The 15,764-nt window shown below is 42.5% G+C and overlaps 1 long non-coding RNA gene across 2 annotated transcripts in view; it reads left to right on the top strand.

Moving 5' to 3' along the window:
- Window positions 1–15,764, top strand: part of LOC140912075 (uncharacterized) — a 78,138-nt gene that overhangs the window by 45,390 nt on the left and 16,984 nt on the right. The window contains exon 1 of one of the 2 annotated variants that reach the window (XR_012159219.1): window positions 7,844–7,914. The exons of the other annotated variant lie outside the window; for it this stretch is intronic. This is a non-coding gene — a long non-coding RNA (uncharacterized lncRNA). Of the gene's footprint in view, window positions 1–7,843; window positions 7,915–15,764 lie in introns of those variants that run through there. 2 annotated transcript variants of the gene reach the window in all.

Raw genomic sequence — 15,764 nt, 5'->3', positions numbered from 1 at the left:
CACCTTGCATAAAGCATGCTTATTTCCATCTGCCAGACAGGGAATCTGTATGTAAAAGCTGCAAATGCAAGAACAGCAAAAGAACATATGGTGCATCCCACCCTCCGCCCTACATTATCGTGGGATTGCTCTCTGTTATGCATGTACAATTTTTTAATCAACCCATATATAATCCTAGAATACTAGCTGGAGATGGCATATATGCCAGGTTATGCCATGGAGTACAGGTATCATGGAGATCACATAAATGTAAAGAACTCCTTTATGTTACAGTTCCCCTACCACCGCCTGCAGGTGGTGAGACCTGCAGGCCAATCCCTTTATTTCCCAACCAATTTACTCTTCCTGCCTGTGTGAAATACAGGAGAGTCAGAAAGGTCAAAAATACGTAATGGCAGAATCCAATTTAATAGGAGTACACAGGTGGAAGCCAATAGACATTTTTTAATGTTGTTTTGCATGAATGGAGTTGTTTTTGTTTGGTTTGATTTGATTTATATAAGAGATCTGAATAACAAAGACCCATAACCTCAATTCACCAGTGAGATCAACGCCACATCAATAGCTCACTGAATTCATGCCTTGTTGCCCCTTTGCAATGTTCTGTAACATTCCTGCCAAGTCACCAACCAACACCCATGAAAAGTTCATTCATGAATTAATGAATGAGGTCCAATAAAAATTATCTTTCATATCCTGGGACCAAAACAGCTAAAACAACACTACAAACACACAAATACCAGATTTTTTTAAAGCACTTCTCTTCTGTTTGGTAGCTAGCAGAATTGTCCCACTAGACTTTGAAAATTTGCTGACTGGCCACTCTCCATACACACCCCTGTCTTGACATGCCTTTCCCCTGCATCAGGACTTGCAAGAGGGTTTTTTGTTTTTAATGGTGATAAGCTGTCTTAGTTCCCACATCAGGGGAATTCTTCTGAGGCCATCAGAGCCCCTTCACACCACGCCACTCCACTCCTTTATCCCAGTGTACAGGCCGGAACAGGAATAAGAATCTCATCCAGGAAACTTTGACGCCCGCCCCAAACCCCACCCCTGACCCAAACTTGAGGTGGATCTTTTTTTCTTTTCTTTTTTTTGTTAAGGGGTTCCAAAATATTTGGATGACTTTTATAGTTTCTGGATGAGACTGAAAGTGCTAGAAATCCCTTGTTCTTGCGAGGCTTCCAGCCCAATTTTGTAGACTGGTGAACTTTAATATTAAACACCCACAATGTGCTAGATTCTGTACCAATGTATAGAAAGATATAGTCCCTGCTCCAAAGACCTTACAAAATTTAAAAAAAAAAAAAAAAAAATGGAGGCAGCATGGGGGAAAGGGATACAACATACAAAGTGATCTGGGTGATGCTTAGTATGTCCTATTGATTCAGCTGTTTGTTTTTATTTTTAATTATGTAGTTCAAATAACCTTCAGGTAAGCAGACAGACTTTTTGATGCTAGTCCAAACTGAAACTACATTCCAAATATTTGAGATTCACCCTGCTTCTAACCTTCCACAATGCATGACTCCACAATTCAAACATATAGTCTCCCTGTTAAATATATTTCTAAATATCGCCACTGTTGTTGTTTATCCACCATATTTTTAAGGCACAGAACAAGCTGCCTGTCTTTGAACATTTAATTAGAAGGTTTTGCTATTAACCAGTGACTTTATAAGTGGCACCTGCCAAACCTTTTCTTGGTTCAGTGGCTGTATGATTGTCTGTGACAAGTGCAATACAGAAGATTTTGTTTACCTTGCTTTTCTAATAGGGTGCCAACTCATTTCTTCCTCTTGGCCAAATTAAATGAGTTCATGGATTTAATATGCATTTTGACGTCATGCTGCTGCTCAAGTTAAAAAGCATGTGTGTTTAGAAAAGAGTGAATGGTGAAATGGGTATTTTTTTATCTCCTTTGGGTCTCTGACATCTCCACTTTAGGACTTTTTTGGTAGTTATAATTATAAAAATAGTTTACAAATATCTGCAAGCAAATCAGATGATCACTAGTCACCAAACACAGAGATGCAGTGAAATGTTTTTGCACTGCTATAAACAATGAAAGAAGGAATTCCAGTGTTCTTTCATGCAGTTTTCAATTCTGACTGTTCAGTGATCTTTAAAAAATGGTGGAGTTAAGTAAACATGTATTTTGCCTTCAACCCACTTGTGAATTACTAGTGGAGCCTGACATCTAAAGTAACTTAATGGGAGTAATTAAATCTAACTAGTCTTGGCTTCTTTCTCAAATTGCATAATAAAAGTGTGAAATAATATCCTTAGACATAGTTTGTTTTCCAAAGTGGGAAACATAAAAATGCAGAGAGATGAATTATGATGTTATGACAGCAATATTTGTATTAAAGTAGATTTATATGCTGTTGCTGTTAAGTTCTCTCCCATGCCCTGCTGATAGGAGTTCCATTCCCTTCCAGCATTCCTCCTCCTCTTACTCAGTCATTATCAAATACCTCCATCTTGTTTAAATAACATGGTACTTAACCTCTGTTTGATGTTGGGAATGTAGGGCTGCTGAAATTACAACCAGGAGGATATGAGACTGTGTGTGTGTGTATGTGTATTCAAAACTTTAACTTCAAAAATTACTCACTCAACTGAGTTGCAGTCAGTTAAACTTATGGCATGCATTTTTTCTTGAAAGCTCTAACAGAATTAATAATAATTGTCCCAGTATATTGGAAGTGATGCATATAATGTTGTTAATGCTGTTTTGTTAGGGCAATATGACATCTAAAATAATGGACCTTATTCAAGACAACTGTGTGTGTGTGTGTTTAGTTCATAGATCAACTTAAAAAAATAAAACTTAGGCACTTGCTTGGGCTATAAATGGGTACAAGAGCTACAGTGCATTGAGTATCAAATATAGATGCCTTTGTGTGACCAAAGTGAAACTTTTGTTCCTGTTCTTTGACTATTTGAAAGGTGACATAACGATGGACTTTTGTTTAATTTCTCGTGGAGCCTCGTTATTTCGTGGTTTTTGTGATTGTTTTCAATAATTGGACATTTATTGTGAACTGTTTGTGGTGGAAGTGAGAAAAATGCACAAATATCATGGAGAACTTAAGAGCTGCAAGTGAAACCTTAAGTTGCATGGGAGGCTGATAGTGGCATAAAGGATCAGATCAGCTGTTAGGAACAGTCAAGGGGACATGTTGTTCATCACGGTCTAAAGTGAAAAACAATATTTAAAAAACCAAAGAGAGTGTATCAAAAGTTACATAGCTGATATGAGGGTGGTTTTGTATTTCAAAATCAAACCAGTATGTTAAACCTGGGTCCTCTTTTTGCTGAACCCTTACATTTTTGTTTCCAGCTTTGACCCATTCCTACTATATAGGATTAATGGCCGGTTAGTCCTGTTTTCAAAACTATTGAATTAGTCTCTTCTCTTTTTGTCTAGGTACTTAAAAGAATTCTTATAATCTTAGTCACTATTCAGAATTCATGCATGGACGTTTGAATTAAAATGAAAAAAAGAAAAAAGCTAACTAGAGTATTAAATAATGTCTGTGGTTTGACTTTTGGCCTCTTCACGATAATCACCCTGGGTCTCCTCAAACATTGCTCTTTTAGAATGATAGCCCTGACCACAGTTAAAAAGGATGGAATAGATGTGTCCTCCTACAAGTTTCATCAAATAGTCTTAGGCCATGTCTACACTACGAAATTAGGTTGAATTTATAGAATTCAGTTTTGTAGAAAGCATTTCTATACAGTCGATTGTGTGTGTCCCCACACAAATGCTCTAAGTGCATTTAGTCGGCGGAGTGCGTCCACAGTACCGAGGCAACATCAACTTCCGGAGCATTGCACTGTGGGTAGCTATCCTACAGTTCCCGCAGTCTCTGCTGCCCATTTGAATTCTGGGTAGAAATCCCAATGCCTGATGTGGCAAAAACATTGTTGTGGGTGGTTCTGGGTACATATCGTCAGACCCCCCCCTTCCCTCCATGAAAGCAACAGCGACAATCGTTTCACGCCTTTTTTCCTGGGTTACCCATGCAGATGCCATACCACGGCAAGCATGGAGCCCGCTCAGCTCACAGTCACCGTATGTCTCCTGGGTGCTGGCAGACATGGTACTGCATTGCTACACAGCAGTAGCTCATTGCCTTTTGGCAGCAGAGAGTAGCCATCATCGCTGTACTAAAGGGTGCTCTTTTAGCCAACCTCGGGTGCCTGGGCAAACATGGGAGTGACTCAGCCAGGTCATTTTCCTTTTAAGTTTTGTCTCATGGCAGTTCAGTCTTGCCGGCAGTCCTACTGTACTGTCTTCTAATGAGCAGCCAGGAGACGACGATGGCCAGCAGTCATACTGCACCATCTTCTGCCGAGCACCCAGGAAATGACAATGGCCAACAGTCGTACTGCACCGTCTGCTGCCAGCAAGATGTATAAAGATAGCTGAAGTGGATCAAAACAAGAAATAGACCAGATTTGTTTTGTATTCATGTTCTCCCTCCCTCCCGCCATGAAATCAACGGCCTGCTAAACCCAGGGTTTCGAGTTCTATCCTTAAGGGAGCCATTTTGTTTCTCCTTGATGCAAAGCCACCCCCTTTGTTGATTTTAATTCCCTGTAAGCCAACCCTGTAAGCCATGTTGTCAGTTGCCCCGCCCTCCATCAGAGCAACAGCAGACAATCATTTTGCGCCCTTTTTCCTGGATGGAGCCTGTTCAGCTCACCGCAGGAGTTATGACCATTGTAAGCACCTCGTGCAGTATCGTGAAGTTTATACAGAACCAGCACCTGAAAAACCAGGTGAGGAGGTGACAGCAGCACAGTGACGAGGACATGAACACAGATTTCTCTAAAACCGCAGTCCCCAGCAGTTTGGAGATCATGGTGTTACTGGGGCAGGCTCACGCCGATTTTGGGACCGGGAAACAAGCACAGAGTGGTGGGACCGCATAGTATTGTGGGTTTGGGATGATTCCCAGTGGCTCCTTAACTTTCACATGCGTAAGGGCACTTTCATGGAACTTTGTGACTTGCTTTCCCCTGCCCTGAAGTGCAAGAATACCAAGATGAGAGCAGCCCTTACAGTTCACAGGCGAGTGGCGATAGCCCTGTGAAAGCTTGCAATGCCAAACAGCTACCAGTCAGTCGGTAATCAATTTGGAGTGGGCAAATCTACTGTGAGGTTGCTGTGATGGAAGTAGCCAACACAATCATTGAGCTGCTGCTATCAAAGGTAGTGATTCTGGGAAATATGGAGGTCATACTAGATGGCTTTGCTGCAATGGGATTCCCTAACTGTGGTGGGGCTATAGACGGAACCCATATCCCTATCTTGAGACCGGACCACCAGGGCAGCCAGTACATAAACTGCAAGGGGTACTTTTCAATGGTGCTGCAAGCATTGGTGGATCAGAAGGGACATTTCACCAACATCAATGTGGGATGGCCAGGAAAGGTTCATGACCCTCGTGTCTACAGGAACTCTAGTCTGTTTAAATGGCTGCAGGAAGGGATTTACTTCCCAGACCAGAAAATAACTGGATGTTGAAATGCCTAGTTATCCTTGGGGACCCAGTCTACCCCTTAATGCCATGGCTCATGAAGCTGTACACAGGCACCCTGGACAGTAGTAGGGAGCTGTTCAACTATAGGCTGAGCAAGTGCAAAACGGTGGTAGGGTGTGCATTTGGATGTTTAAAGGCGCGTTGGCACAATTTACTGACTCTGTCAGACCTCAGCGAAACCAATATTTCCATTGTTATTGCTGCTTGCTGTGTGCTCCACAATCTCTGTGAGAGTACAGGGGAGACGTTTATGGCGAACAGCTCAGAGCCAATGCCCTGCCCCCCCCCACATGTGGCTAACTGCGAGGAGGATCTCTTTTCAGTCACAGGCAAACAGCCCAATAGGAACGGCCACCTCTGAAGTCCCCTTAATTAAATTCCCCTATTTCAACCAGTTTACCATGAACGATTTCACATCTCCTGAGGATAACACAGAGAGAGAAAGAATGGATGTTACTTGAATGCGAGCAAACACCAGGACCATACGCTGCCAGGCTTTGTCATGCAATGATACCAGATTACTTGCTACTAGCATGGCATGGTAAAGTGTCCTACAACAGAGGACGGAATAAGGCCGCTCTCCCCAGAAACCTTCTGCAAAGGCTTTTAGAGTACCTCCAGGAGAGCTTCATGGAGATGTCCCTGGAGGATTTCCACTCCATCCCCAGACACGTTAACAGACTTTTCCAGTAGCTGTACGAATGGCCACGAATGCATCCCAAGTCCTCAGGGCTACTTAATCATTAAAAAACCACTTGCTTTTATAAAGTGTATTATATTTTAAAAGATACACTCACCAGAGGTCCCTTCTCCGGCTTTGTTGGGTTGGGAGGGTATTTCAGTCAGGGTGAGAAAAAGATCCTGGCTGTCGGGGAGAACGGTGTGATGTGTGCTCTCCTCAAGCTCATCCTCCTCCTCCGCATCATCATCCCCATCCGCAAAATGCTCAGACATGGCGGAGAGTACCCCATCATCAGAGTCCATGGACAGGGGTGGGGTAGTGGTGGAGGCCCACCCTAGAATTGCATGCAGCTCAGAATAGAAGCAGCATGTCTGGGGGCTCTGTCCCGGAGCATCTGTTTTGATTCTTTGGTTTTCTAGTACGCTTGTCTGAGCTCCTTAAGTTTCACACAGGACTGTGTTGCGTCCCTGCTGTAGCCTCTGTCCCTCATGGCCTCAGAGATTTTTTGAAATGTTTTGGCATTTCGTCTTTTGGAACGTAGTTCTGATAGCACAGATTCATCTCCCCACACAGCAATCAGATCCAGTACCTCCCATTCAGTCCATGCTGGAGCTCTTTTTCAATTCGGGGACTGCATGGTCACCTGTGCTGATGAGCTCTGCGTGGTCACCTGTACTGATGAGCTTGCCTGGCCAAACAGGAAATGAGATTCAAAAGTTCCCGACGCTTTTCCTGTACACCTGGACAGGGCATCAGAGTTCGGAGTGCTGTCCAGAGCAGTCACAATGGTGCTCTGTGGGGTAGCTCCCGGAGGCCAATACCTTCAAATTGCATCCAAACTAACCCTAATTCGAAACGGCAATGTCTATTTCAGCGCTAATCCCCTTGTTGGGGAGGAGTACAGAAATCGGTTTTAAGAGCCCTTTATGTCGAAAAAATGGCTTCGTTGTGTGGACAAGTGCAGGGTTAATTTGATGTAATGCTGCTAAATCTGACAAACTCGTAGTGTAGACAAGGCCTTAAGTCCATTTGATCTATTTTCTCAACTTTCATCCAGTGGGTATAACACACACACACACGCAACTTCTGCAATCACATTGGTGCCCTGATCAGAGGAGAACCTCTAATCACCATGATGTCAAAATCAAACAAACTTGTAACAGTTCCTCCCTAAATTCTTCCACATTTTTGATTGTCTTGTCCCCAGCTGTTATGTCAGCCATAAATCTGGGAGAAGTTACAATTTTAAATGCGTGGCAGCTCTGTTCATTCAAGAGAAGTACCTCTACCACAGTTAACTATTTTAAATAAATGGCTCCTGGCCAGCTAAAAGCTGTTTTGACTTCTTACAGCCAGGGACAATCTGATTTACTGCTGACCAGTGCAGGAGTTTGTTAAATTGCACTTTAATACAATTTGTATTTTCTGCCACCTTTTTGAACCAGATTCTAATTTGCTTTTGTGTTTGGTGTACAGGTTTGGGGGAAAGCACAGGCAGCCAGTCACAACCCAGAGGAGCGTAGCTGTCTGCTACTGTCTCCATGCGACAGACTGCACTGCAAAGCAGGCAGGGAGGAGAAGGAGCAATGGCTAAAGGATGGTTTATCTTGTTGCACTCCTTTTCCTTGGAACTCAGGGCGGGATTGTGCTTCTACATTTCCCCTCCCCCAGGTCTGTACCTAGTTGGTATAATTTCGCCCTATAAAAGATGTATAAACGTTTCCAGCCTGCATGTAAAACCCTTTGGTGTCACACAGGAATCTCACTTACAAGGGGAAAGCAGAAGTCTTTTGCTCCATCAACTTGGATTTCCCTTCCCCACATACTACCTTTAAAGGACCAAAATAATTTTTTTTCTATTGTTTAGCTGTTTATTTCCATTTGCCTGTTTTCCTGCCTGCTAATATCCTCAAAGCTCCTGAAATCATTAATTTTCTGCTGCCTGCCTGCAGCTGTGGCTAATGCACCCAGAAGGCTTTGCTCTTGACAGTTACAACAGGATATAGCAGCGCTATTGCAAACAGATAAGGAAAATAAACTGGCTCAGGAACTCTTGGCCCAGAGACAGGAGATCAGACTTAAAGGTGATTGGGGGATGGGAGACCATTCTGTTCTAAGATGGATTCAGATGAGAGGGCAATGCTAAGGATGGAGGGGAGTGTAGTAGCATTTGGAACTGGGAAAGAGGATTAAATTAATATAGGTTTTGCTCACGCTTATAATGAGTAAGGCTGGGTAATTTTCTCACTTTATTTCAGGGTGTTGATCCCTGATGTTGTCTGTGTGATGAACTCTGAAACTGCATATTGCATCAGTCTTTCCCTAAAACATTCCTGGAAAAGATTAACTATGGCTTGCCTTGTCATCACTTTACTTAGGGAGGGGAATAACATGCAAATGAAATAAGAATATAAATCCGAACAGTTTAAACATGTAACAGTGCCATTTAAAAAAAAAAAAAGATGTCTTGGATTTTTTTAATTTACCCCCTAGTGTCACAGCACTTTTAGTTAGTTACAGATGATTTAACATCACCATATCCTTGAAGAATGTGGTCAGCCATTTAGAATGAGGATTTAAAGCTAACACATCTTGGAAATCTCCTGAATACAAGAGGAAGGATGATCTAGGAGTTAGGGCACTAGCCTGGGGCTTGGGAGACTGCGTCCAATTACCTGTTTCACCACAGACTTCCTCTATGACCGTGGGTAAGTCACTTTGTCTGTGCCTCAGTTCCGCCTCTGTAAAATTCAGTTAATAGCACTTCCCTACCTCACAGGGATGTTCTAAGGATAAACACATTAAAGATTGTGAAATGCTCAGACAAGGTACTTATGACAGGTAAAGTAGACAACTGACAAAAATTTGACTGTCTCTATCCCTGCTTCCACCACACACTTCAATAATAAAATATGTTTAGCCATGTATTTGCCACTTTTTTGCATTTTCTACTTATTTAGTTTTTGGTGGCGTGACTCCAAAGATTCCACATATTTGAATCCCCAGACTCATGACATTGACACTTGTCCTTGGTAGGAGTGAAATTTTGCATATTTTCTGCATGTGGAACAAAATATTGCAAGTGAATAAAATAGGAATATTTTGTACTGATAGATACTAAGGCCTGTTCCTCTGTGTGCAATTATAGTGTATGAGCGCAACAACGACAACTATTTTTTTAACAATATGCCTTATTTGCAAAATTTTAAAAGTCATTTAATAGAAATACTCGGGTGTAGCATTTCAGCTGCATGTCATGTGCAGGTATTTTGCTTGCGACTACCATGCACATGCTTCATATGTGTATTTCTGGCAAGCAGCAATAAGTCAAACATAGTTTAATAAAGATCTTATCACTTTATACCTCATTATTTTAAACAGACCTATTTTGAAATCCTGAATATAGAAGATGCTTAATATAAGATGTTTTAAATATTTTATGTGCTGCTTAAATAATTAATTTTGGGAAAGTTGCTTCTCCACAAAGAGAGGCTGCATCTACTTACATTACTCTGTTCTTGAGGAAAAATGGAGTAGCCTTTGAATTGCTGAAGTAATTGGCTGCGGTGCCTTATATTAAGTCGCATAGAAGAAAACATAGAAAGGATAGTTAAGACTGATTCAGCAGAAAACTATATTTTGTTCACATTGGTCCCCACCACAGGGTACAGTGCATTGGCCCTGCCAAAACAGACTGCTGCTGGAGATGTGGGTCTCCTGGAGCCAAACTGGCTCTCGTTTTGGGGCTGTCCCAGAATCCCAGGTTGTCCCAGGATCCTATTGGATAGAAGTAGGCAGGAGGATTAATATTATAATGGAGAGCTCTGTAAAAATTACTTCCCAGACTGTGTTTTGGGATATAGTCCACCATCTTGGAAACTGTCCAACTCATGAAAAGCTTGGTTCTCTAGCGCTGTGCTTGTAGCCAAATGCCTCATATTGTTTAGATGGAAGAGCAGACTATCTCCAGGGTCAGATGCTTGACTTAGCAATTTGGCTGTCCTGGCAGCTTAACAGGTAACCATCAGAAGAGGGCTCTCAGGTAAATTTGAAAAGAATTGGTGTGACTTTTTAAACATCTTTGATTAATTACAACACATGGAAACCAAGATGTCACTCTTCTTTCCACTCCCTGCCCCCCTCCCTCCCTTTCCATTCCATTTTTGTCTCCCCCCCCCTTTATTTGGGGGAGGAAGATAAATCAATAAAATAGAAATAAAACAGGGTAATTTGTATTCCAACTTGAGGAAAAAATACAAAATTCCCTAGTGTGAGAACATTGCATTTTTCCAGCTTCCTGTTTGATCCACTAAAGACACAAATCAGAGAAAGAGGGGAATTTGGCTCTTCAAAGTGGAACACAAATGGACCAAGTTTTGTATCAGACACTAGACTTTAGTCAGTACCTCTGCAAACTGTCTCATTGACTTCATAACCTCCTTCCATTAAGCTAAGTAATATTCACTACATTTAACGTACACGTGGGCCTGAACCAAATGCTGGATCCAAACATCCTCGCTTTTGGGAGTGTTCGTATTTCAGATACAAATTTTGTGGTTTGAGTTCATTTCTTCTTTGATTGCCAGTCATCACTCAGAGCTGACAGCATACAGAAACAGTAACTGGAATTTCATCTCCTGAGGCAAAAGTATTGGGCCAGATCCTCATCTGCTGTAAATTGCCATAGTTCCATTGGTGGCAATTGTGTGAAATCTGAACAGTCGTTAAGTTCAATTGCTTGTATCTCTCATTAGTCACTAAAATGTGTGAATTAGTCTTGTTCACACAATTGTTTGCAAAACGTGGTGTTTGTATGAATCCCTGAAGCCACATGTGAACAAGGGTATACATGCACAAATATGAGTATTCACCAGTTGTTCGTCATTCATGCTTCTTTATTTTCCTGTTTTAACAGTTTGTCATCCTCTCAAAGAAATAATACTATGTGACTTTTAGATGACCACTTACACCCTATGAATTACAAATACCCAACTTGAGCACTTCATTATAAAAAAAAGGGCTAAATTTGTTCCTCAGCAAATTCTTACAAATAACTAACATTTACATGAATTGGGATGAGTTCATAAAAATAGAAAAAAAGGGTTAAAATCAGATAATTTATTTTAAATTATTAATTCAGCCAACTCTACTATGCCGGCAATGTGTGATTATTGTAAAAATGTTTTTATTGCCATTTCTCCAGTTTTCAAATACCTATAGCATCTGTTTTGACTGAAGAAAAATAAAAATCCAAGGAAAGTGTTGCTGAGAAGCACATTTTCTACTATGGTAAAATCTAGTCAGTGTTGGACTTTTTTAATCTTACTCTTGTTATCAATATCCTAAAATGACTGTTCTCTCAAGTGCTAGCGGTAAACTAATATGTGCCTCCATTTGCCTTTTGCACTATTTTTTTTAATGGTGGTATGACCTATATTGAGAATAACATTCAGCAAGATGAAGCAAATTTACACATCATTTCAGGGGAACTGAAAAGTAAAGTGAGTGAACATTTTTAATTTGGGGAATGAACAAAAGCCTATAATACGGAGCTCCACGGCATTGCCTTAGTACTCATTAGTTAGGACATTAACTCTAACTTATGGAAAGTGTTTTTTATATCGCATTCTCTATGACGATATACGGTACTTCTTCTCATTCTTCTAATGTAATAGAAGTACTAGATTTGTTATTGATCCTAAGGACAAAGTGGTATAATAGAAGCAGCACTGGGCCAGTTGACTTTTCACACATTCACTAAATAAATTTATGATCCACTAACATTTGCCATTTATTTAAATGTAAAGAAGAAGATGACCAGCTTCAAAGGGTTGATCAATTAGGTTTCTCACCTTAAACTAGTAAAACTCCACAGTGAGTTACAATGACATTAATGTCTGTGTGGAAGGCTGTGGACCTTGACCCTGACCTGATGCAAGGATAATAGGTATATCTCTAACCATGATTTACTTGTTCCCCAGCTAAATGAATTCTAAAACCTTGTGTCAATATTAGCCCCCTAAGTATAGAATTAATCCAACTACCATGTATGTGCAACCCCATTGGCCTTTGCAGTCTTATACTACTGGCAAACAAAACCTCTGATTTTTCTCTTTTCACGGGGTGGTAAAAATCCTAAATATGTATCTAAGCTGTATGTAAAGTACAAATTCAAATGTCCTGTCATCTCTCAGAACAATTATGGAGAATCCCTGGAGGGCTGCCAAATGCCTGGTAACAAGAGAAGGGGGAAACTTTTCTATCACAGATGGGTGATGGAAGGTAACCTCCATGTTCTGCAATTTAAATATTTAAGAAGTGGTCACATAAGAAAAGAGGTGTGTGGAGGGGAAACAAGGTCTTGGTAGTTTCTAAGAATTCTTCTGATGACTAAGAAAGATAGCCACTGTTATATGATATACCCCTATCTCATGTCCCTGGTTAAAAAAAAAAAAAGTCTTATAATGCAGGATACTATTTCTGTAAAGATCTGTTGTATGCAATTCACGTCTGTCTGGAAACACTCTATAAATCCTATAGTTAAAACCAGCTGGGAGTTATTAGGAGTGCCATTCTGAAGGAGAATTCACCTTCAATAAGGATGAAGGATCAATTGCTCACAGACTGCCTGCCTAAAATTTGCCCAGTGAAGCCTGCCCTGCCCCCAGGTGTTTTGGTACTTACTCTAATTTTTTTCTACTCAGTACTATTGAAAGCTTTGGAACTAGGGACCCCAGAAGAGGAATTAAGGGGACCACATTGACAAATAACTCCAGATTCCCCATACCTCTCCATCTGGTGAGGCAGATCTTCTGCCAAAATAATTCAGAACAGGAGAAAGCATTCTCGGGGTGTGACTATAGATGTCTGAGAGTCAAGTTTCAGGAATATGAACATATGTGAGGTTGGTATTAGGTGCTTAAATACAAAATGGACCTTTGTGTTTTCTTCATTGGTGATGGGCAAAGCAAATAGTTTTGGAGGAGTTTGGCTCAGTTCAGTCTAGATTTGTAACAGAACTTTAGATAAATTAACAGCCTCCTAGGCCTATACATTTCAGCTGACAATCTAATGTGAAAAATTTTCCCATGAGTTTGGATACTTTCTGTTATAATTTTAGATACCATACAAAATAGACTCTCATGATATAGTGGTCATCATTAAAAAGAGTGGACTTTTTCCCAGAGATACCACTCAGTATTTACAGATTATAGTAAACAACTGCAGAATCATACTATGATGGGGTGGGACTCACCATCTCAGCACCTCCTGCTGGCCATGCTGGGAATTAGCTCTTGGTTGCCAGTGCGCCTTCCTCTAGTGGTGTCTCACTGCCATCACTTCTGCTCCACCTCTAAGACCCGCATCTGTCCCTGGACTGCAGCATCCTCTTCTGGGCAAGGCCTCTGGCTTTGCCCCACACCGTTTTCTCTCCCCTTCTGGGGAGACTGGTTGTCTCTAGTCCATCCGCTTGCCACTGTGGCCTTCAGTCTAGCCCCTCACTTCAAGGGGTAAACTGCAGTCCGAATACTGGCTTCCGCCTCTGTGGCTACTCCAGGCCCCAACCCAGGGACCCTATAGCTGGAAGCCACATGCTGCCGTTCCTCCAACTCCCGCTGCCTATTTCCCTGGGCCACTTCCCCGTAGCCCTAGCACCTTCCCGGCCCTTTGTATCAAGGGCCTCAGTCTGGCAGTTCTCAGGCTGGAGCTCCCTATTATTCCCCGACCTTGCCCATAAGCACTGACTCCATGGGTTCTCTAGGGCTGGAGCACGCCCAGGGAAAATTGGTGGGTGCTCTGCACCTACTGGCAGCCAAAGTCCCCTCCCCACCCCAGCTCACCTTCTCCTTCTCCCCTGAGCACGCTACGCCCCCGCTTCTCCTTCCAGCGCTTGTCCAAGCTGTGGGAGGGAGTGGGGAGGAGCGGGAACACCACACTCAGGGGAAGAGGCAGGGCTGGGGAGGGGATTTGGGGGGAGGGGTCCAATAGGGGCAGGGACTTTGGGGAAGGGGTTGGAATGGGGGTGGGGAAGGGGCAGGAGAGAGTGGGGCAGGTGTGGAGGTGGGGCAGGACCGGGGGGATCGAGCACCCGCAGGCGCCAGGAGAAGTTGGCGCCTGTGACCTTGTCCAGCACTGCTCTATCTAAGGTACTACTCTAAGGTAGCCAGTCCTTCTCCCTTGTACTCCAGGGAGAGACTGCCCCTGCTCTGTTGAGCTGCCCTTCTTATATGGCCCTGACTGGCTGCTCCAACAAGACTTCTCCTGATTGGCTCTCTACAAGCCCTCCTCCCTTTGGTTGGGTTTTGTGCAGCCTCCCTGAGGGCTGCTTTAACCCTCCATCTGCCTGTGTGGGGCAGCCACCCCACCACACATAGATACTGAAAAACTGAGTACATGGTAACTTTTTAATGGCAGCCTCTATTTTATTATGTCTACTTTCATTCCTGGTCAGAACCATAAAATACAGATGTAAAAAGTGGGCAATAATAGGAAATATCCAGATTTTTCTCAAAAGCCTTCACATTTCATTCAAGTGTCTAGAAAAGTTTTGGCTCATTCTTATTTTATCTATTTGCCAATATTTACACAGAAAACAGCAAAAACTTCAGCCTAAGTTCACCAGGCAATGCACAAATTTCTTTGGAGACAGACCTTAGTAGCAGGAAGTCTATAGGTGTGTATCTGTGAGTGTTTGACAGTGCTATGCAGTCTTCTACAGAGACCCACTAGCAAAATTAAATGCCCTCCCTGCCCCTGAAGAATGTGGACAATGCCTGTATTATTTCATGAATATTCAATGCCCCTGTCTGTTTGCTTAGTTATGTTTCTGCTTGGTTGCTATGTGCTTAGAAAGGGGTTAATTCCAACAGGAGCACACAGCATGTAGAGAGGAAAGCAGACAAACACTTCTGATAGCCTCACTTACCAATACTTAAAAGACAATGCAGAGAAAATGGTTGTGAAATCTATCCTTCACCTCCCCCCCCCCCCCCGCGCTTCCTGGGGTGAATAAAAAAGTTTTCCAGGTTCAGGAGGCCCAGGGCTGGCAAAAGGGACATTGGCAAGGATAAAAGGGTAACCCTTGAAGAGCAGAGGAGTGGGGAAGGGAATCAGGCAGGTGGGCAGAGACTACAGGTATAGACTCTCTTCCCGTTCACTCCCCATACCTACCACTTAGACACAGAAGGGAGGGAGTCTGGATATGCTGCGCTTACCTAAATTGTAGGCAAGACAGTTCGGCACATAGACTCGGAAATGTGATGGTCACTATTGCTGGCAGGGGAATGCACCTCGCTGTATAAACATTTCTTGGAATACCTCCTGGGCTTAAATAGGGTGCTTGGACCAGTCAGGGGCCATGAGGGAAGTTGTCAGTCCAGCCTTCTGATGTGTTACTTCCTGTGACATTTATCTCCACAGGGTCTGTATGATCATGCTTATGGCCCTATCCTGGCTGCCAGGGAGTGGCGTAGAGGTGTCAGCTGTCCATCACCCAACAGATCCAACTTTTAGTTCCCATA

The sequence above is a fragment of the Lepidochelys kempii genome, chromosome 5 (genome assembly GCF_965140265.1).
Source record: "Lepidochelys kempii isolate rLepKem1 chromosome 5, rLepKem1.hap2, whole genome shotgun sequence".
NCBI classification, from domain to species: domain Eukaryota; kingdom Metazoa; phylum Chordata; order Testudines; family Cheloniidae; genus Lepidochelys; species Lepidochelys kempii.
The sequence above is the reverse complement of the archived record's forward strand: the minus strand, read 5'-3'. Positions and strand labels throughout refer to the sequence as shown.